At 43.3% G+C, this 23,447-nt stretch overlaps 1 protein-coding gene across 1 annotated transcript in view; it reads left to right on the top strand.

Moving 5' to 3' along the window:
- The window catches only part of LOC137078268 (echinoidin-like), a 61,718-nt gene that overhangs the window by 36,826 nt on the left and 1,445 nt on the right, over positions 1-23,447 (top strand). The window lies entirely within an intron of this gene.

Below are 23,447 nucleotides of genomic sequence, written 5' to 3'. Positions count from 1 at the left end.
GGGCTCAGCCCGAAAGAGCGACGTGGGGCCGCCCTCCTGTGGGCTCACCACCTGCAGGAGGGATCATAAGGGGCCGGTGCATAGTGGATCGGGCGACAGTCGAAGGCGAGGCCCCCGACGACCCGATCTCTGGACACGGAAACTGGCTCTAGGGACGTGGAATGTCACCTCATTGGCGGGGAAGGAGCCTGAGCTTGTGCGGGAGGTCGAGAGATACCGACTAGAAATAGTCGGGCTCACCTCCACGCACAGCTTAGGCTCTGGAACCACACTTCTCGAGAGAGAGGCTGGACTCTCTACAACTCTGGAGTTGCCCATGGTGAGAGGCGGCGGGCTGGAGTGGGTTTGCTTATAGCCCCCCAGCTCAGTCGCCATGTGTTGGAGTTCACCCCGGTGAGCGAGAGGGTCGCTTCCCTGCGCCTTCGAGTCGGGGATAGGTTTCTCACTGTCATTTGTGCCTACGGGCCGAATGGCAGTGCAGAGTACCCGGCCCTCTTGGGGTCTCTGGGAGGGGTGCTAGAAAGTGCTCCGACTGGAGACTCCATCGTCCTACTGGGGGACTTCAACGCCCATGTGGGCAGTGACAGAGACACCTGGAGGGGCGTGATTGGGAGGAACGGCCCCCCTGATCTGAACCCGAGCGGTGTTCTGTTATTGGACTTCTGTGCTAACCATGGCTTGTCCATAACGAACACCATGTTCAAGCATAAGGGTGTCCATCAGTGCACTTGGCACCAGGACACCCTAGGCCGAAGGTCGATGATCGACTTTGTGGTCGTCTCATCTGACCTCCGGCCGTATGTCTTGGACACTCGGGTGAAGAGAGGGGCGGAGCTGTCAACCGATCACTACCTGGTGGTGAGTTGGATCCGATGGCGGGGGAGGAAGCTGGACAGACTCGGCAGACCCAAACGTACTGTGAGGGTCTGTTGGGAACGTTTGGCTGAACCCCCTGTCAGAGAGATCTTCAACTCCCACCTCCGGCAGAGTTTCGACCAGATCCCGAGGGAGTCTGTAGATATTGAGTCCGAATGGACCATGTTCTCCACCTCCATTGTCGACGCGGCCGCTCGGAGCTGTGGCCGTAAGGTCTCCGGTGCCTGTCGAGGCGGTAATCCCCGAACCCGGTGGTGGACACCTGAAGTAAGGAATGCCGTCAAGCTGAAGAAGGAGTCCTATCAGGCCTGGCTGGCTTGTGGGGCTCCTGAGGCAGCGGACAGGTACCGACAGGCCAAGCGGACGGCAGCCCGGGCGGTTGTGAAGGCAAAAACTCGGGCCTGGGAGGAGTTCGGTGAGGCCATGGAGAAAGACTATCGGTTGGCCTCGAAGAGATTCTGGCAAACCGTTCGACGCCTCAGGAGGGGGAAGCAGTGCCCTTCCAACACTGTCTACAGTGGAGATGGGCAGCTGCTGACCTCAACTGGGGATATTGTTGAACGGTGGAAGGAATACTTCGAGGATCTCCTCAATCCCACCGACACGTCTTCCTTTGAGGAAACAGAGGCTGAGGGCTCGGAGGGGGACTCGTCCATCACCCGGGCTGAAGTCATCGAGGTAGTTAATAAGCTCCTCGGTGGCAAGGTGCCGGGGGTGGATGAGATTCGCCCTGAGTACCTTAAGTCTCTGGATGTTGTGGGGCTGTCTTGGCTGACGCGCCTCTGCAGCATCGCGTGGCGGTTGGGGACAGTGCCTATGGACTGGCAGACCGGGGTGGTGGTCCCTCTTTTCAAGAAGGGGGACCGGAGAGTGTGTTCCAACTACAGGGGGATCACACTCCTCAGCCTCCCTGGGAAAGTCTATGCCAGGGTACTGAAGAGGAGAATTCGGCCGATAGTGGAACCTCGGATTGAGGAGGAGCAGTGTGGTTTTCGTCCCGGGCGTGGAACGCTGGACCAGCTCTATATCCTTCACAGGGTGCTGGAGGGTTCATGGGAGTTTGCCCAACCGGTCCACATGTGCTTTGTGGATTTGGAGAAGGCATTCGACTGTGTTCCCCGTGGCACCCTGTGAGGGGTGCTCTGGGAGTATGGGGTTCGGGGCCCCTTGCTTAGGGCAGTACGGTCCCTTTACAACCAGAGCAGGAGCTTGGTTCGCATTGCCGGCAGTAGGTCAAATTTGTTCCCGGTGCATGTTGGTCTCCGGCAGGGCTGCCCTTTGTCACCGGTTCTGTTCATAATTTTTATGGACAGAATTTCTAGACGCAGCCAAGGGCCGGAGTGTGTCCGGTTTGGGGACCACGCGATTTCATCGCTGCTCTTTGCAGATGATGTTGTCGTGTTGGCAACCTCAGACCGGGACCTGCACTGGGACGGTTTGCAGCCGAGTGTGAAGCGGCTGGGATGAGAATCAGCACCTCCAAGTCCGAGGCCATGGTTCTCAGTCGGAAAAGGGTAGCTTGCTCACTTCAGGTTGGTGGAGAGTTCTTGCCTCAAGTGGAGGAGTTTAAGTATCTTGGGGTCTTGTTCACGAGTGAGGGAAGGATGGAACGGGAGATTGACAGATGGATCGGTGCATCATCTGCAGTAATGCGGGCGATGTACCGGTCTGTTGTGGTGAAGAAGGAGCTGAGCCGTAAGGCAAAGCTCTCGATTTACCGGTCAATCTACGTTCCTACTCTCACCTATGGTCATGAGCTGTGGGTCATGACCGAAAGGACAAGATCCCAGATACAGGCGGCTGAAATGAGCTTTCTCCGCAGGGTGGCTGGGCGCTCCCTTAGAGATAGGGTGAGAAGCTCGGTCACTCGGGAGGAGCTCAGAGTAGAGCCGTTGCTCCTTCACATCGAGAGGAGCCAGCTGAGGTGGCTCGGGCATCTATTTCGGATGCCTCCTGGACGCCTTCCCAGGGAGGTGTTCCGGGCACATCCCACCGGGAGGAGGCCCCGGGGAAGACCCAGGACACGCTGGAGGGATTATGTCTCCAGGCTGGCCTGGGAACGCCTCGGGGTACCCCCGGAGGAGCTGGAGGAAGTGGCCAGAGAGAAGGAAGTCTGGGCGTCTCTGCTTAGACTGTTGCCCCCGCGACCCGGCCCCGGATAAGCGGAAGATGATGGATGGATGGATGGATGATTTAGCCGAGTTTATGTGTTGACTGATTTAGCCGAGTTTATGTGTTGACTGATTTAGCCGAGTTTATGTGTTGACTGATTTAGCTGAGTTTATGTGTTGGCTGATTTAGCTGAGTTTATGTGTTGACTGATTTAGCCGAGTTTATGTGTTGGCTGATTTAGCTGAGTTTATGTGTTAACTGATTTAGCTGAGTTTATGTGTCGGCTGATTTAGCTGAGTTTATGTGTCGGCTGATTTAGCTGAGTTTATGTGTTAACTGATTTAGCTGAGTTTATGTGTTGGCTGATTTAGCTGAGTTTATGTGTTGACTGATTTAGCTGAGTTTATGTGTTGGCTGATTTAGCTGAGTTTATGTGTTGACTGATTTAGCTGAGTTTATGTGTTGACTGATTTAGCTGAGTTTATGTGTTGACTGATTTAGCTGAGTTTATGTGTTGACTGATTTAGCTGAGTTTATGTGTTGACTGATTTAGCTGAGTTTATGTGTTGACTGATTTAGCTGAGTTTATGTGTTGGCTGATTTAGCTGAGTTTATGTGTTGGCTGATTTAGCTGAGTTTATGTGTTGACTGATTTAGCTGAGTTTATGTGTTGACTGATTTAGCTGAGTTTATGTGTTGACTGATTTAGCTGAGTTTATGTGTTGACTGATTTAGCTGAGTTTATGTGTTGACTGATTTAGCTGAGTTTATGTGTTGACTGATTTAGCTGAGTTTATGTGTTGACTGATTTAGCTGAGTTTATGTGTTGGCTGATTTAGCCGAGTTTATGTGTTGACTGATTTAGCTGAGTTTATGTGTTGGCTGATTTAGCTGAGTTTATGTGTTGACTGATTTAGCTGAGTTTATGTGTTGGCTGATTTAGCTGAGTTTATGTGTTGACTGATTTAGCCGAGTTTATGTGTTGACTGATTTAGCTGAGTTTATGTGTTGGCTGATTTAGCTGAGTTTATGTGTTGACTGATTTAGCCGAGTTTATGTGTTGACTGATTTAGCTGAGTTTATGTGTTGGCTGATTTAGCTGAGTTTATGTGTTGACTGATTTAGCTGAGTTTATGTGTTGACTGATTTAGCTGAGTTTATGTGTTGACTGATTTAGCTGAGTTTATGTGTTGACTGATTTAGCTGAGTTTATGTGTTGACTGATTTAGCTGAGTTTATGTGTTGACTGATTTAGCTGAGTTTATGTGTTGACTGATTTAGCTGAGTTTATGTGTTGACTGATTTAGCCGAGTTTATGTGTTGACTGATTTAGCTGAGTTTATGTGTTGACTGATTTAGCTGAGTTTATGTGTTGGCTGATTTAGCTGAGTTTATGTGTTGACTGATTTAGCCGAGTTTATGTGTTGACTGATTTAGCTGAGTTTATGTGTTGACTGATTTAGCTGAGTTTATGTGTTGGCTGATTTAGCTGAGTTTATGTGTTGACTGATTTAGCTGAGTTTATGTGTTGACTGATTTAGCTGAGTTTATGTATTGATTAATTTAGCTGAGTTTATGTATTGATTGATTTAGCCGAGTTTATGTGTTGATTGATTGTTTGTGTGTTTTTTTATTGAGACTGTGTCTCATCTTTCCCTCAGGAATGGAGAAAATCCCGCTGACGTCTCTCCTGCTCTCAGGTGAGTGTGTGTTTAATGCTGAGCTTCACCGCTTCTGGAGCTCAAAGTGTTAAAACGTCTCAGAGTTTGAGCTTCAGGCGGGAATTAATCCAAAAATCAGAATCAGACGCACAACTTGACTTCAGCCAGTAATAAACCTCCTGGAAACCACATTTGTGACTGAAATTTGATGTACACTGCAAAAAAAAAACAATTCTTACTCAGTATTTTTGTCTTGTTTCTCGTCAAAATATCTACAAATTCTTACATTAAGAAACATTTACTAGACAAGTAAAAAAAATTGTCTTGTTTTGGTAAAAATAACTCAAAATGAAGAGAGTTTTTGCTTAAAATAAGATAAATAATCTGCCAATGGGGTGAGATAAATAATCTTAATTCAAACAGAAAACAAGATTATTTTTCTCACCCCATTGGCAGATTATTTATCTTATTTTAAGCAAAAACTCTCTTCATTTGGAGTATTTTCCCCCCAAAACAAGACAATTACTTTTGCTTGTCTAGTAAATACTTCTTGTTTTAAGAATTTTTAGATATTTGGACTAGAAACAAGACAAAAATACTGAGTAAGAAGAGCATTTTTTGCAGTGTACTTCATGCCTTCAGTCAACAGAGCAAGTAAATAACTTGTGTGTGACAGACAGCAGAATTAATGTGGGCTTGGGGCAAAAACACCAATTTAATTAAAATACCACCAAAATTTGAAAAACGGGGGCAAGAAAATACCCCAGACTGCGTTCTTGCTTTAAATATTTACAGTAAGTAACACCAGATGAGCAAGTGCACCAAACTAATGCATTTCACTTTAAAATATTCTCACTATAGCTCACGTTAGCAATGAAAATTATCTTCGTATTTAGTATTTTTTTCTTGTTTCATGTTTCCTTAAATCAAGATGCATTTACTAGATAAGTAAAATAACATAAGATATTTTTTCTTGTTTTCTGGGGGGGAAATATCATTATGAAGTGAGTTTTTGCTTAAAACAGGCAAAATTATCTGCTATTGGGGTGAGAAAAATAATCTTAGATGGTTAGATATTTATACTACAAACAAGACAAAATTACTAAGTAAGAAGAGCATTTTTTGCAGTGTATAGTTCATGCCTCAGTCAACTGAGCAAGTGTGAAAATTGTGAGACGGACAACAGAAACACCAATACACTGCAAATAATGCTAAGATTATTTTTCTCACCCCATTGGCAGATCATTTTGTCTGTTTTAAGCAAAAACTCACTTCATTTTGATATTTCTCTCCAGGAAAACAAGAAAAAATCTTGTCGTTTTGCTTTAAATGCATCTTGATTTAAGAATATTTAGATATTTGGACTGGAAACAAGACAAAATTACTCAGTAAGAAGAGCATTTTTACAGAGTAAAATAATTAAAATGCCATCAAAATGTCAGAAATGGGGGCAAAAATTACCCGAGATTGGGTTCTTGCTTTAAATATTTACTGATGCATTTCACTCAAATAAAATATTCTTGCTATAACTCACGTTAGCAATCCCTCAATGAAGCGTCTGGCTGTTTGAGCTAATGAAAGTGTGTTGATGAGTGCTGAGATCGGTGTGTATTCGTCTCTCCTCAGCCGTGGTCAGTTTGTCTGCAGGAGCTCTGCGTCAATATTACTTCGTGAATCAGAACCTGGACTGGACTGAGGCTCAGAAATACTGCAGAGATAAATACACAGATCTGGTCACGATTACCAACACACAAGATCAGAATGAGACGGTGCAGGCTATAAAGGGTGCAAACCTAAACCCTGCACGTGTGTGGATTGGGCTGAGGACCACAAACTCATGGATATGGTCTCTGAGTAACCTCACGTTCTACAAAGAGAACGAGTTTCAGTACAGGAACTGGTCATCAGGACAACCACAAGGAGATGGGGACTGTGTTTATAATACTAATGGAGAATGGCATGATGCAAACTGTATTTACCAAAAGCCATTCATCTGCTATAATGGTGAGTGAAGAATCACTGAAGAGCTGAAGAATCACACACTGAAATGTGCTAAATGACCATATTGAGTATTTCCATGTACAATAATAATAAATATTGCTGCAACAGAGGTGTCAAGTAACAAAGTACAAATACTTTGTTACCTTACTTAAGTAGAAATTTTGGGTATCTATACTTTACTGGAGTAATAATTTTTCTGCCTACTTGTTACTTCTACTCCTTACATTTTGACTCAATTATCTGTACTTTCTACTCCTTACTTTTTAAAAATAGCCTCGTTACTCCTCTTTCATTTCATCTTGTTTAAAAAAAAACTATGCAGATAAATCGCGTCATCCTGATAGTGTGAATTTGATTGTGGTTGGATGAGAAGTGTAAACATATACCATTCCAACAGCCTATTGGTTACTACGTGATCCGTCGCGCCTGCACATGACTCAAAGCACAAATCACACACGGTGTTGCCAGATTGGGCGGGTTCCAGCGGACGAGCACGCACTTTCAGCCAATCAGCGATCAGCAGCAGACACGCTCATTCATGACAGCCAGGTTTTTAGCGTGATAACTCGTAGTAGATGTATTCAAGTGATCGCTATGCTAAAGTGGCATACATACAGTATATATATACACAAGCCGTTTCTACAGTAAGGAGCGGTAGAGTGAACCAACTCTCAAACGTGGATTACACCTGTGACTCGAAGACTCTTTATAAATATAATCATGATTCCTGTCCATCATAATACACACACTCAGGACATCTGCAGCTAGCAACCCTAACAGCGGCTGACAGAGGTTTAACCAATGATGAATCAGTTTTGACTGGGCTAAGTGCATGTTCTATGAACTTCACAAGGCTACTGTAGTTTTGTCAGAAGCTAAGCGCATTGTTGTTATTTTTTTGTCGGCGGATTATTGTACAGTATCAATGAATTACGCATTTTGGGCACTGTTTGCACTTAAAGTGGCTTCTTCAATAAAATATCATCACATTATTTTGGCAGTGGGGAAAGAGTGGGCTGGTTTTGTTGAGCTTTGAGCCCGGCACAATCCTATGACACACTCCGGAAGTCATTAAAATAGTTCAGCTTTGTTTGTAATGTCCAAGTAGTTATATTTCGTTTAGTTTCTTTATTACAGTTAATTTAGAAAAATGTTTGGATAATTTGTTTGTTAATTTATTTTAAAGTGACAACCGAGCAGTCAGCGGCCGACAGTGGGTGTGAGGTTAGGGGTGTAAAAGTCAGGGCCCGTTAGGCTCTAAAGCGTCGACCAAATCTGGCAACACTGATCACACATGTAGCCTCCATTTACGTTCCGATAAAGGTTATTGATAACATTACTGATAGGCAACTAGTCATCATATCCTCCGCTTCAGGAAACACATGTTAATGCTCAGCAGTACACATAATGGTATATTTCCATTGTACTAAAATGCATTCATCTTCAATGGTTATATATGTGGCTGAAACAGGTAGCCAGTGCCTCCCACGTGTTTCAACATTAACATTTTAATATAACATTATAGTCATTATGGCCTTTAGAAAAGTGTTTTCTTGAGGAGGTGGGGTAGTGCACTCTAGGCCCCTGTGGTGTGGCCTAAGCTTTTGTCTTTAATGGCATTTTTTCCTTACATTACTTTTACTTTTGTAAGGCCGCCCAAATCGTCCCAATGGAGGCCAACGATCGGCGGGTGAAGTTCGCTGCGCGTTCGTCTTTTCAGCGGGGAAAAGGGGATTTTATTCCAATTCCTCGTTATCTGACTCCATTTAATGATAATTTAGAATTTGGGTTAGAATGCCAATTGGTTATTTGGTCATTTATATTTAATAGTTTAAGTACACATTTAATTATTCCGTTTAACCCTTTGTTGAAATTATTTCCGTTTGTAACCTGAATAATTCCAGAGCAAGTCAGAAAGAATCAATCAAAGTGTAAAGAATGAAATATATACCTGACTTCTGAAAACTACATAATGCTGGCTATCTTGAGACATCCAGCATTACGGGCTGACCGGTTTAAAGTGTCAAGCCCTGAGCTGTTTGCAACATTACCTTAAATACCCAGAAACAAATGTAGAAACTCTTTCAAATGTAAACACAAGTTCACAATGGGAATTTGCATTGATCAAGACTTGTATTGATGCAAAGGCCAAATGGCTGAAAGCCACACCCACCAAACTAAGACAAGATATCTTTAAACTCTTAAAACATTGATTATCTTTTGGTTAACTTCTGTAGGTATGAGATCTTTGTACCAGTCGCACTGAGACATTTCAAACGATATCAAACACATATAATACTGTATCGTGAGGATTGACATTGTAATATAGAGATTCTGGGTGTATTTTCAGTGATCTCAGCATGAAAGTGGGAAGGAATTGGGGGAGAGTGGGTCAAAAGGGAAAGATGTAGATTAGCTGATACTGAGGTGAGACTTGCGTCTCCAGTGGTGTGTGAGGGACAGTTCAGATGTTAATTTCCTTTATTTTCTCAGAGAGTCCTTGTTCCTCATTCAGACATTTCGGCATATACTATTTTTTTCAGTCTTACACTTTTATACTTTAAGTTGTTTTGAAAACCAGTACTTTTACACTTTTACTTAAGTAAAAAGCTTGAGTTGATACTTCAACTTCTACAGAAATAATTTTAAACCCTAGTATCTATACTTCCACTTGAGTAATGAATGCGAGTACTTTTGACACCTCTGCTGCAAGCAGCAATACCGGGGCCAAGCGCAACAGAGGCAAACAAGGAAGCTAGCAGCAGACCAACTGCAAAAATGAGTAGACATTTGGAGACAATTTTAAGGAAAAATGTTGAAACCCCACATAATACATTGAGTTGTATAGAGGGAATGCATCGACGTCACTTTCCCGCCGTAACGCCCCCTCAGCCGGGGCTGAGTGGCAGAAGAGCTGCTGCGTGACTGGAGTTAATGGAGGAAAACACGAGTAGAGCAAACAATCCTTACAACTTACCAAAGATTCAGTGATCCATGGATAATGATATGCAGCCAGGAATCGTGTTTTCCGGACATTTTCAGGAGCCTCATTTCGACAAGAATGTTTATTACTGTCATTCATAAAAAATTTCAAGTGAATCCCACATGTATATGTGGATGGGTCCGTGTTTTGAAGCGTGTAGTGGTGGTAATATACTTTATATTCACTAAACGCTGTCATTCATTCAATAAATGCAATCTCACAAAGTTCCGCAGTGATGTTGGTATATAATGAATCTCTTATTTTCACAATGTCTGCACTTACAGAGGATTGCTGCGCGTGTTTAACTGAACTCAGCGCCTGGACAAACGCTCGAGCGGTGAGTGAGTCCAAATTGAACACCTGTGATTGGCCAATTCCGTTGTAGAAGTCCACAAACATGTCTGTGATTGGCTACAGTACTCACCGAGGCGAAAACACGTTGGAAATGTAATCATTTGACGATTGCAAATACAGATACACACTGGATCTTTTGCTAGCTCCTTTTCGCTGATAATATGCAATTATTACGAATTATTACAGAGGATTACATATCCTAGACAAGCAGTTATGGGCAGCGTTTCACTCTAAAAGCAGAAGCTGCAGTGGTTTGAGTGAGAAAATTACACGCTATTATCAAGTCCGTCTCAAGCTCAGAACAGCGATGACTGCGGTCCGTGGACAAGCCTCCCCCTTCCCCCCTTCTGGCGCCGGGCCTGGTTTTGTGTGTTTTCGCTGCATTCATGCTGTAAACCAGTGCTGCCTCTCAGTCTTTCTGCCACTCAGCGGGGCGTAATCACAGTCACTCCAGCTGACGATGACGTCACGTGCATTCCCTCTATAGAGTCAATTTCATGTTTGTTTAATTATAGCGCCATCATTTTTTTGTGTGTGTCCTCGGAGTGAGCCCATAGATGTGTGTGTGAATTGTTTTGGTGAAAATATCATTTATTTTTGGAGTTATAGACATTAATATTATAAAACACATAAAAAATGACTGGCACTTGACTTTTACTCCCCCTTACTATCAATATTTTGAGATTTGCTTATAAACATGTTTCTAACGATCTGTTTCCGAACTTCTAACGCTGGTTTTGTCTTGATGGGACAAACGGTTTCAAAGATATCAGCTAGTGTTTTATAAGAAAAAGCTTTTTATTTAAGCTTTTAATTACTACGCTGCACAAACCATATCCCGAAACCTGGCAAGTCTGATATCGTTGGACTCAGCAAGGATTTGGGAGCCAAACAAAGTTACTCCCATGAAAATAAGTCAACCAAACCCATAGTTATAATGATTTGGGGGGAATTATCCACTAGGTGGTTTTGAAACTTCTCAAGCTCCTTCAGTGCATCGTGGTGATGACCCATACTGAGTTCCGTAACAATCCGTCCATGCGTTTAAAAAAAACAGCATTCTATCACATAACTCAAAATGATTAGTAAACTTCGATATTGAATCTAACGAGACCACTTTTATGATTTTTCGACAAACGGTTCAGACGTTATAAGCAAAAATCTGTGGTCCAGGAGGTTTTGCTGCGCCTAAATGTTGCAGGTTGCCTCAGGTCATGCTTGTGATGATATGTACCAAGTTTTGTTTGAATACGATAAAGCGGTGCGGAAATATAGCCTTAAGTGTATTTTTACAACCGCTACGTAACATTTGTTCACACATTTGACAAATCAACTTAAATTCTATAACTTTTTGCCAGCATGGTCTAAAGATGATCTGGTTCAATTTTTGTGTAAATCGGACCAATTACCTAGGAGGAGTTCGAAAAAGTTGGTTTTCGGTTACTTAAAAATGGTGGGAAAATTTACATGGCAGAAAATGACGTAATAGAGTAATAGATTTGCAATCAAATTGACTTGAGCCAAAGAATCAGGAAAAAATAATACATAAACATAAGTGGAACTTTGGACAGTTGGTGGCGCTAGAGGGAATGATTTAGAGACTCCAAATTTGGTGTGGTTACTATTGGTACTGATCTCTATCGGTGTACCAAATTTCATAACTTTCCCGCAAAAGGTTCTATGCATAACTTTCCCGCAAAAGGCTGCCATAGACTTAAATGGCGGAATAATAATAAGAAAAAATCTAACGATTTCAAGAGAGGTTCTGCACTACGGAAGAGGATTAGGGCCAAGCAATAATTAAACAAAATTAAACCATCTTGAGATTAAAGTCATTATAATGCGAGATTAAACTAGTAAAATTGAGAAAAAAAATCGAAATACAATCTTGAGAATAAACTAATTTAATATCGAGAATAAAGATGTTGTGCTTCGAGAGAAAAAGTTTTTAAAAAATCATGAGAATAAACTCATTAAATTTTGAGAATTAAGTCGTGTTTCGAGAAAAAAATGTGTTCAATTTAATTTAATGTTGTACGAAAAGGAGTACCTTCGGTGCTTGGCCCCTAATAAACAGTTAGATATGAATGATGAACCATAATTGCATTAGTGAATTTGTCTTTTTGTCCTTATGTTTTTCTTTCTTTGACCTTAAATATTTCCTTGCTTTTGATGTATTCAATTTTACTAATATTTCGCAATATTACACAAATGTCTTTCTCTTTTATAGCCAGCAGTAAAGGATTCGTCCTTGAACAGACACCAAAGAACTGGACTGAAGCTCAGAGATACTGCAGACTGTATCACACAGATCTGGCCAGTGTAAGGAATCTCACTGAGAATGAAGAGATTAAGAAGATCACAACACATAATGATGGAGCCTGGATCGGTCTGCACAGACTCTGGGTTTGGTCAGATAACAGCACCTCCACATTCACACACTGGCTAAATGGTGAACCCAATATAGAACAGAGAAGAGAAGACACCTGCACCACGATTGATAACCAAATCTACCAAGGACGATGGACAGATCAGGGATGTACAGAAACACATCCCTTTGTGTGTTATGATGGTAAGGAGACTCTCACACACACACGATATCTGAACAAATGCTAGTCTACATGTGAAACAGCACAAACTCTAGTCAGAAGAAGAGTGCACAACAACTTTAACCCAACACTAATCACATGTTCCTGACTAGAGGTCGACCAATGTTGTTTTTTGATGAGATTTTAGTGAGCAGGATGGCCGATATATAATTCTCGGACCCCGTACTGTACAGGATGCCATGAGGAACACAGTCAAATAACTTCTCCAAATCCACAAAGCACATGTGGATTGGTTGGGCAAACTGCCATGAATCCTCCAGAACCCTGGAGAGGATATAGAGACAGAGGATATTTAAGCCACTGGGGGGGAAGCAATCCAACGCTCTCCATTGACTTTGTATTGCGTGAAGCGCCTTCTTGTCATCTCTTACTTGTAAATTTTTTTTAAAAGCTGCTGTGAGACAAGGTGTACAGCAAACTCTCTAAAAAGCTGTCGACCCCAAAAAACGAGCGTTTAAAGGGGGGGTGAAATGCTGTTTCATGCATACTGATCTTTTTACACTGTTAAAGACATGTAATCCCATACTAAACATGGACAAAGTTTCAAAAGTTAAGGTGGACGTTTGATGGGAGTATTTCTTTGTCAAAAATACTACTTCCGGTTAGTCATAAGTTTCGGCAAGTTTTTTGCGATCATGCGTCCCCTTGACGTTAATGGGGGCGGAATTTCCTTGTATGGGCCTTACGGACAATTCTACCGGAAGAGCGTGAGAGAGAGAGAGGGAGAGAGCGAAAGTAACAGGCTACGCCCATCAAAGCGCTGGCTTGTAGGATGCGCTGCACAGGTGATGTGCACAATTACCAATGTCACCAAAAAAGTGCGTTTTTGGTTGCCAGACCAAGACAGTCCTGCACAGATTCCCCAAAAACCCCGCGCGGTAAGGCAACAGTGGATGGAATTTGCTTTTCCAGATCAGCAACTGAGTTGCGCGAATGTTTATATCTGTTCGCTGCATTTCGGTGCCGACTGTTTCATAAACAAGGCCCAGCTCGACACAGGATTTTCCGATCGCCTAATGCTGAAGGATGGAGCAGTCCCAACGATAAAGGTCCCAACGTTAGAACCGCAGGCTGTGAGTAAGACTGCTTCAAATGTCTGTGTTTTTGCCTATGCTCATCAAGTAGCCCAAACATGATCACGTATAGCTAATTGATCAATGGAGCATGCGATGTGTAGTGCGTGTACATTTGTTTAGCTGGCCACTATATGTGTAACTTTATGTTTGTGTATTGTAAAAGCACTCCAAACAACAATACACAAAGAGTGGGGAAATATGTTGAACTAAATAAGCGCGCTTCTTCATTCAAATGCGCTACTATTCCATGTCTTTCTATGTAAACACTAACTTAGCCTGCCGTGCAAAACCAGTCCGCTTACTAACGTTACAATTGTCTACACAAACCACGCGTAAACACACACACACGTTCCCACATGTACACCTTCAAAGACAAAAATACGACGATATAATTCAAGTATAAATATGTAAATAACACAAGCCGCTAAGCATATTATATAGTTAGTGTATAACTTGTACCACATAGAGACGTCCTGCTCTAGTCGTTTTTGCTGCTGCTCCTGTTCAACTGCAGCCTCTGGGTCTGATTCCGGATCATAGATGTATGGCTGTATCTGATTAAAGGGGTACTTCAGCGCTGGGAAGATGAATCTGTATTTAAACTGGGTCATCAATGCAGTAGAAATGTGAAATTATTTTTGAATTTGGTGTCTTCTAGACTGAGAAAAGACAGAAAATTTATTTTTGTCCCATGGGGATGAAAGACTACAATTCCCAGAATGCTTCGCTGCCCTGTGAGGCCATTCCCAACGCCACCAACTTCATTACAGTGACTGAGTTAGAGAAGACACTACAATTAAAAACTGAACGTGTCTGTTCAATATAATGAGTCACCGCGCGAGTCTCACAGCACTGAGCACTAACTGCACGAGTGATGAGAGCTGAGGTAATTGCGACTACACTCGCGGCATACATTCACAACTCGAGTTCAATCTGGCGTGTTTCAGTTCATGCCTTTGCAAGCTTAACTTTCATAGAAATGAATTTGAGAAGTTAAAAGACTTACATTGCTCACCATAGCTCCGTTTAAATGATCCTGTCTGCAAGCTGAGCTCTTCCTGCAAGCTGAGTGTTATCTCCCATCCCCCAATGCCGGATTCAAAACATGCGGAAATGGCTCCCTCTGCTGGCTGTAGTCTTTAGCCTCTGGGCAAACATTCCTCCTATGATGCAAAAATCGTCATTTTGCCTCATAGGAGGAATTTTTCCAGAAATAAAATGCATAAATCTCTTATCTCAGGGAAATATGAGGGGGGAAAGCACAATAATTTGAATATTCTCCAGGGTTTCTACTGATACAAAGCCATATGCTAATCGCTGAAGTAACCCTTTAAAAGCCATATTTTTATTTTGAATAAAGTTTTTTCCCGCTGTTAGGGATGACACAGCTTTACGACGCACTCAACACAATAGCAGCGACGCGCACACGTCATTATTAAGCTCCGCTCACACAATACGCCCCCACCCGCTCTGCTTTTTTCGGAAAGACTCGGAACAGCGCATCTTTCTTATATAATTATAAAAAAAATAAAGACTTTTCGGAGATATGCAGGATTCAATGCTACTCTATAGGTACTCAAGATTGACATGACACTAACTGAAACTGAGTGTTTCACCCCCCCTTTAAGGAGACAAAAGTGAATACAGGCCATAAGACGTGAAGCTCTCCCAGGAAGAATGGGTCAATGTTGGGATCCTGACAATCAAGTTGCCTACATTCAGTAAAATACCCAAATGTCAGTTTTATATGTTATATTTCCTGTCGCTGATTACTTTCTCCTCCAGTGGGTGTAGATCTCAGTGCAATATAACATGTCGCACTCTGTCAATCGCCTGTATCCACTTCTGTCCTTAAACACTCATTTGTGGACACTTCTGGGTTGTTGGTTCTAGGCTTGTTAGCTTGTTTTCTGTACACCTTATCACATATCAGCTTTTAGACATTGTTTTTTTTTTTTTTGTTATGAGTCAGAAATGACAAGGAGCTTCTTCATGCAACAGAAAGTTAATGGATACGGTTGGTTTGTTTTCCCCCCGGTTGTCGTGGCTTTCAGATTATGTGTCGCTCTGTCTCTATAGAGCTGGTTCAGTTTTCCACGACCGGGACCACAAAACCATAGCCTGACGTGGTCATACTCAATTCTAGTCAGAATATGAGTCTGCTGCTCCATTGGGCTGTGATTATGGGGCGTTTCAACCGAACCAGGAAAGATATCAATTGGATAGACCTACAGCCAATTAAGAACCTATCGATAATCGAGAACCCCCGAGAAGCTATTGTTTTGGGCTAGTAGTTGGCGGGTTTTGTTGTAAAAACTTGGCAACCCTGACTGAACGCACGCTGGAATAAACGATCTTTGCCGGTGTTGTAAAAAAAATATAAGAATTTAATGATACACAGAGTACTTACCCAACATGATCATCATTTTTTTGAAATTGTGAAGGTGATGCAGATACAAACAAGCTCTCCATTTAAGAACTGAACAATTATAATCCAAGCCCCTTTGATGACGTGCATGATTACGTTACTGTTGATTGGTCCGAACAGTTTCTGTTCGGAGATAATCACTCCTCTATGGAGCGAGGCCAGACCGAATTGCCCGACCTAAAATTTTTGTTGGCGGGGCTAAGTTCAGCTGGCATCCAGGCTAACAAAACCACACTGTTCCTCCTGAATCCGAGGTTCCGATATCGGAGTACCCTGTACCCTGGATCTCCAGTACCCTGGATCACACCCTTCAGTTCCTCTTCTTGAAAAGAGGGACCACCATCCCGGTCTGCCGGTCCAAAGGTACTGTCCCCCACCCCCATGCAATGTTCTGTGTCAGACAAATGTCAGATTGAGATTCGATAACTCCATATTGAGCAGCTACAGACCAGATTTCTCTTTTTCAGGAGAGGCTTAACTAGGATAAGGGATTAAGCCGCGATATCTTGTTGACCCTCACGTTCACCAGGGTGAACTCCAACATATTGCGGCTGAGCTGAAGGGGTATAAGAAAACCCACACCAGCCTGCCGCCTCTCACCATGGGCAACTCCAGAGTGGTAGAATCAAGGCTCTCTCAAGAAGTGTGAAACCAGAGCCCAAGCTGTGCATGGAGATGAGCCTGACTATCTCTAGTTGGTACCTTCCGCACAACCTCAGGCTCATTCCCTGCCAGCGAGGTGATGTTCCACGTCCCTAAAGCCAGTTTCTGTGTCAAGAGATTGGGCCGTCGGGGCCCTCATCTGCACCGACCCCTTACGATCCCTACTGCAGGTGGAGAGCCCACGGGAAGATGGTCCCACATTGCTCATTTGGGCTGAGCCGGAGCCATGGCTGCAATATGCCGTGCAACGTCTCTGTCCTTGATTTGATTTTCTTCATAATGGGCTTGTGAACTACACTAGGTAATCCCAGCCTGATCTGCTGTTGATTTGATTTCGGCCAGTCTGGACACCTGTACATTAATTTTTACTGCTTCTGTTACACTTTTGCGGGAACCAATCACAGACTGGCTTATCCACCTGGCGCGGCTATTTGCGCGTTTAACACATTGACAGATAGAGAAGTGATGGGTCGTTGCCGATTGATCACGCATCTTGTGGTCTGATTGGTTGAAGGACTATCCACAGTCATTTGAACTATTCCCATTCATCACGCTTCTTGTGGTCAGATTGGGTGAAGGACTATCCAGTCATTTGAACTACGCCCATTGATCACGCCTCTTGTGGTCAGATTGGTTGAAGGACTATCCACCAATCTGGTGACATTTGAACTATGCCCGTTGATGGTAAATGGTAAATGGACTGCATTTAGCACTTTCAACAGACCGTATGGCCATCCAAAGCGCTTTACATTTTTGCCTCACATTCACCCATTCATACACCAACGGCGATGTCAGCCATGTAAGGCACCATCCAGCTCGTCGGGCGCAGCTGTCTTGGTTAGGTGTCTTGCTTAAAGGAGTACTTCAGCGCTGGGAAGATGAATCTGTATTTAAACTGGGTCCTCAATGTAGTAGAAATGTGAAATTATTTTTTAATTTGGTGCCTTCTAGACTGAGAAAAGACAAAAAATGTATTTTTGTCTCATGGGGATGAAAGACTACAATTCCCAGAATGTTTCGCTGCCCTATGAGGCCATTCCCAAAGCCAACAACTTGATTACAGTGACTGAGTAAGAGAAGACACTACAATTAAAAACTGAACGTGTCTGTTCAATATAATGAGTGAGTCACCGTGCGAGTCTCACAGCACTGAGCACTAACTGCACGAGTGAAAAAAATGAGCTGATGAGGTCTCGTGATGAGAGCTGAGGTAATCACGACTACACTCGCGGCATACATTCACAACGCGAGTTCAGTCTGGCACGCGTTTCAGTTCATGCCTTTGCAAGCTTAACTTTCATAGAAATTAATTTGAGAAGTTAGAAGACTTACATTGCTCACCATAGCTCCGTTTAAATGAGTGCCTGTAGCTGAGCTCTCCCTGCGAGCTGAGTGTAATCTCCCATCCCCCATGCGCAGATTCAAAACATGCGGAAATGGCTCCCTCTGCTGGCTGTAGTCTTTAGCCTTTGGCCAAACGTTCCTCCTATGATGCAAATATCGTCAATTGGCATCATAGGAGGAATTTTTCCAGAAACAAAATGCATAAATCTCTTGTCTCAGGGGGATATGAGGGGGGAAAGCACAATCATTTGAATATACTCCAGGGTTTCTACTGATACAAGGCCATATGCTAATCGCTGAAGTAACCCTTGAAGGACACCTCGACACTTGGCCAGGTGGAACCGGGGATCAAACCACAAACCTTTCGGTTTGTAGACAACCTACATGAACCACTGAGCCACTGCCGCCCCTGATCACGCCTCTTGAGGTCTGATTAATTGAAGGACTATCCAGTAATTTGAACTATGACTGTTGATAATGCCTCTTGTGGTCTGATTGGTTTAAGGACTATCCAGCTGCGTCCAGAGTCATTTGAACTACGCCTGTTGATCACACCTCTTGTGGTCTGATTGGTAGAAAGACTATCCACAGAGTCATTTGAAATATGCCTGTTGACCATGATTCTTGTGGTCTGATTGGATGAAGGACTATCCACAGAGTCATTTGAACTATACCCGTTGATCACGCCTGTTGTGGTCTGATTGGTTGAAGGACTATCCACAGAGTCATTTGAACTATGCCTGTTGATCACGCCTGTTGTGGTCTGATTGGTTGAAGGACTATCCACAGAGTCATTTGTACTATGCCCGTTGATCACGCCTGTTGTGGTCTGATTGGTTGAAGGACTATCCACAGAGCCATTTGAACTATACCCGTTGATCACGCCTGTTGTGGTCTGATTGGTTGAAGGACTATCCACAGAGTCATTTGAACTATACCCGTTGATCACGCCTGTTGTGGTCTGATTGGTTGAAGGACTATCCACAGAGCCATTTGAACTATGCCCATTGATCACGCCTGTTGTGGTCTGATTGGTTGAAGGACTATCCACAGAGCCATTTGAACTATGCCCATTGATCACGCCTGTTGTGGTCTGATTGGTTGAAGGACTATCCACAGAGCCATTTGAACTATACCCGTTGATCACGCCTGTTGTGGTCTGATTGGTTGAAGGACTATCCACAGAGTCATTTGAACTATACCCGTTGATCACGCCTGTTGTGGTCTGATTGGTTGAAGGACTATCCACAGAGTCATTTGAACTATGCCGGTTGATCACGCCTCTTGTGGTCTGATTGGTTGAAGGACTATCCACAGAGCCATTTGAACTATACCCGTTGATCACGCCTGTTGTGGTCTAATTGGTTGAAGGACTATCCACAGAGTCATTTGAACTATGCCCGTTGATCACGCCTGTTGTGGTCTGATTGGTTGAAGGACTATCCACAGAGTCATTTGTACTATGCCCGTTGATCACGCCTCTTGTGGTCTGATTGGTTGAAGGACTATCCACAGAGTCATTTGAACTATACCCGTTGATCACGCCTGTTGTGGTCTGATTGGTTGAAGGACTATCCACAGAGTCATTTGAACTATACCCGTTGATCACGCCTGTTGTGGTCTGATTGGTTGAAGGACTATCCACAGTCATTTGAACTATACCCGTTGATCACACCTCTTGTGGTCTGATTGGTTGAAGGACTATCCACAGAGTCATTTGAACTATACCCATTGATCACGCCTGTTGTGGTCTGATTGGTTGAAGGACTATCCACAGAGTCATTTGAACTATACCCGTTGATCACGCCTGTTGTGGTCTGATTGGTTGAAGGACTATCCACAGAGTCATTTGAACTATACCCATTGATCACGCCTGTTGTGATACCCATTGATCACGCCTGATACAAGGCCATATGCTAATCGCTGAAGTAACCCTTGAAGGACACCTCGACACTTGGCCAGGTGGAACCGGGGATCAAACCACAAACCTTTCGGTTTGTAGACAACCTACATGAACCACTGAGCCACTGCCGCCCCTGATCACGCCTCTTGAGGTCTGATTAATTGAAGGACTATCCAGTAATTTGAACTATGACTGTTGATAATGCCTCTTGTGGTCTGATTGGTTTAAGGACTATCCAGCTGCGTCCAGAGTCATTTGAACTACGCCTGTTGATCACACCTCTTGTGGTCTGATTGGTAGAAGGACTATCCACAGAGTCATTTGAACTATGCCTGTTGACCATGATTCTTGTGGTCTGATTGGATGAAGGACTATCCACAGAGTCATTTGAACTATGCCGGTTGATCACGCCTCTTGTGGTCTGATTGGTTGAAGGACTATCCACAGAGTCATTTGAACTATACCCGTTGATCACGCCTGTTGTGGTCTGATTGGTTGAAGGACTATCCACAGAGTCATTTGAACTATACCCGTTGATCACACCTCTTGTGGTCTGATTGGTTGAAGGACTATCCACAGAGTCATTTGAACTATACCCATTGATCACGCCTGTTGTGGTCTGATTGGTTGAAGGACTATCCACAGAGTCATTTGAACTATACCCGTTGATCACGCCTGTTGTGGTCTGATTGGTTGAAGGACTATCCACAGAGTCATTTGAACTATACCCATTGATCACGCCTGTTGTGATACCCATTGATCACGCCTGATACAAGGCCATATGCTAATCGCTGAAGTAACCCTTGAAGGACACCTCGACACTTGGCCAGGTGGAACCGGGGATCAAACCACAAACCTTTCGGTTTGTAGACAACCTACATGAACCACTGAGCCACTGCCGCCCCTGATCACGCCTCTTGAGGTCTGATTAATTGAAGGACTATCCAGTAATTTGAACTATGACTGTTGATAATGCCTCTTGTGGTCTGATTGGTTTAAGGACTATCCAGCTGCGTCCAGAGTCATTTGAACTACGCCTGTTGATCACACCTCTTGTGGTCTGATTGGTAGAAGGACTATCCACAGAGTCATTTGAACTATGCCTGTTGACCATGATTCTTGTGGTCTGATTGGATGAAGGACTATCCACTAGGGGTGTAAGAAAATATCGATACACGTGAATATCGCGATATTATGTTTGGCGATATTGTATCGATTCTCAAAAACGCTGTATCGATATTTATATATTTATTTATTTACATCCAAGATTCGTGGCTTTGTGTTCGGTTTAAACCACAGACTGTATAACACCCAACCGCTAGATGGCAGTGTTATCTCAGAACGTATAACTGACGCGGAGCCGGAGAAGCGCACGGTGAAAGTGCTAGTGTTTACATTAGCAAACCCAGCTCTCAAGACGATAGAATTATTCCGCTCTTGCAGTATACAGAGCTGAAGTGTGGACTCATGTTGGCTTCAGCTATAAAGAAGCCACTAAGGAAATCGACAAGAATCATTTTGTTTGCAAAATAGGCCAAGTTATAATCTAATACTCGGGAAACACATTGAAACAGAGAGCTCGCTTAACATCCTGATGTCACCCGCGCTGCTGAGAAGTGTTTCGATAGAATGTCCTGCACGTTTTCCTCTCAGTAACAAAATAAACACACGCCAAAACTGACAGCAGTGGCAGGAGAACGAAAGATAATAGCGATGTGTATATGGATGCACCAGCTCTGCAGCACAGTAACGTTACTTGAAACAGCACTTTATACAATAGACTGCTTTATAGAAAACAGCTTTAGGGTCCGATCACACAGAACGCGTTTTTCAGGTTCGAAAACGCGAGGCGCACTGCACTCCCTTTTTTGGTCTGCGTTTTCTCATTCAAAAATGAGCAGTGCACTTTAATGTTTCTAGGCAACCCCCGAATCACCTGTACTGTCAGTCAAATCAATGTAACGGTCAACACAACGGAAGGTCCGCCGCTTCATTCATTCGATTGGACAACAGAACATAAGCGCGATGATGTTGCATGCTTTTCCGCTCAGAGTTGACTTTTTTTCCACTTCATGCGCTCGGAGCGCTCCTTCAAAAACGCGAGGCGCCCAGGGCGCATAACGCTCTCTGCCAACCGAAATCCATTCAAAAAAGGCTTCTCGCTGCAAAAACACGTTCTGTGTGATCGGGGCTACTGTGTTAAATATAAAACGGTCATTCAGTCATGAAATGGACTGCACTTTCTGTTGTTAAATAGCCACTGCAATACTGTGAACTTTTAAAACATATACACAAAGAATCCTGCAGTCACTTTACATTTCCCTTAATTTAGATTGCACATTGCATATGATTAGTGTTATAAATGATACTGTATTAATTAAATAAAATACTTTGTCTCGTGTTTTAGGCTTATGGTTGTGTTCTTTATTCTTTTAAATTATAAAAAACAAAAACACACAAAAAGAAATATCGCAATATATTGCCTCTCTTACAATATCGCAATATATTGCAATATATTGCCTCTCTTACAATATCGCAATATATTGCAATATATCGTATCGTAACCCCTGTATCGTGATACGTATTGTATCGCCAGATTCTTGGCAATACACAGCCCTACTATCCACAGAGTCATTTGAACTATGCCGGTTGATCACGCCTCTTGTGGTCTGATTGGTTGAAGGACTATCCACAGAGTCATTTGAACTATACCCGTTGATCACGCCTGTTGTGGTCTGATTGGTTGAAGGACTATCCACAGAGTCATTTGAACTATACCCGTTGATCACGCCTGTTGTGGTCTGATTGGTTGAAGGACTATCCACAGAGTCATTTGAACTATACCCATTGATCACGCCTGTTGTGGTCTGATTGGTTGAAGGACTATCCACAGAGTCATTTGAACTATACCCGTTGATCACGCCTGTTGTGGTCTGATTGGTTGAAGGACTATCCACAGAGTCATTTGAACTATACCCATTGATCACGCCTCTTGTGCATTAGAAAGAGCAGCGCAGACTCCCTAGTCCAGTGTTCACATTTTATGAAAAACAACTTGAGAACTGCTCTTAGTCTGGCCCGTCACCAAGGACCTTTTTGCCTTGGGAGACCCTACCATGGGCATATAGACTGACACAGCATGCAATTTTGCATCTTATAGCTGTCCAAACACAATCCTGACGTCTAGGCTAAAGCAAGGCAAGATTTGAGCTATTAGTAAAAATGTAATGGACGCGTATCCAAGTATAGACTAGTAATGAAATGAAACCACTGTTGACTTTGCTTACGTGATGGAATATCACACATATTGCAAGTGGTTTTGGCTAGAAGTGGGTTGCTCATAGCCGGACCATATCGGGTCTATAGTTAACCGAGACGGTGAAATGACGGCTTGCTTGCTGGGAAAGTCCAGGTAATCAAAACTTCCAGAATCATAA

The sequence above is a fragment of the Pseudorasbora parva genome, chromosome 6 (genome assembly GCF_024679245.1).
Source record: "Pseudorasbora parva isolate DD20220531a chromosome 6, ASM2467924v1, whole genome shotgun sequence".
In the NCBI taxonomy this organism is placed as follows: domain Eukaryota; kingdom Metazoa; phylum Chordata; class Actinopteri; order Cypriniformes; family Gobionidae; genus Pseudorasbora; species Pseudorasbora parva.
Note: the sequence above shows the minus strand (reverse complement) of the source record. Positions and strands in the feature narration are given on the sequence as shown.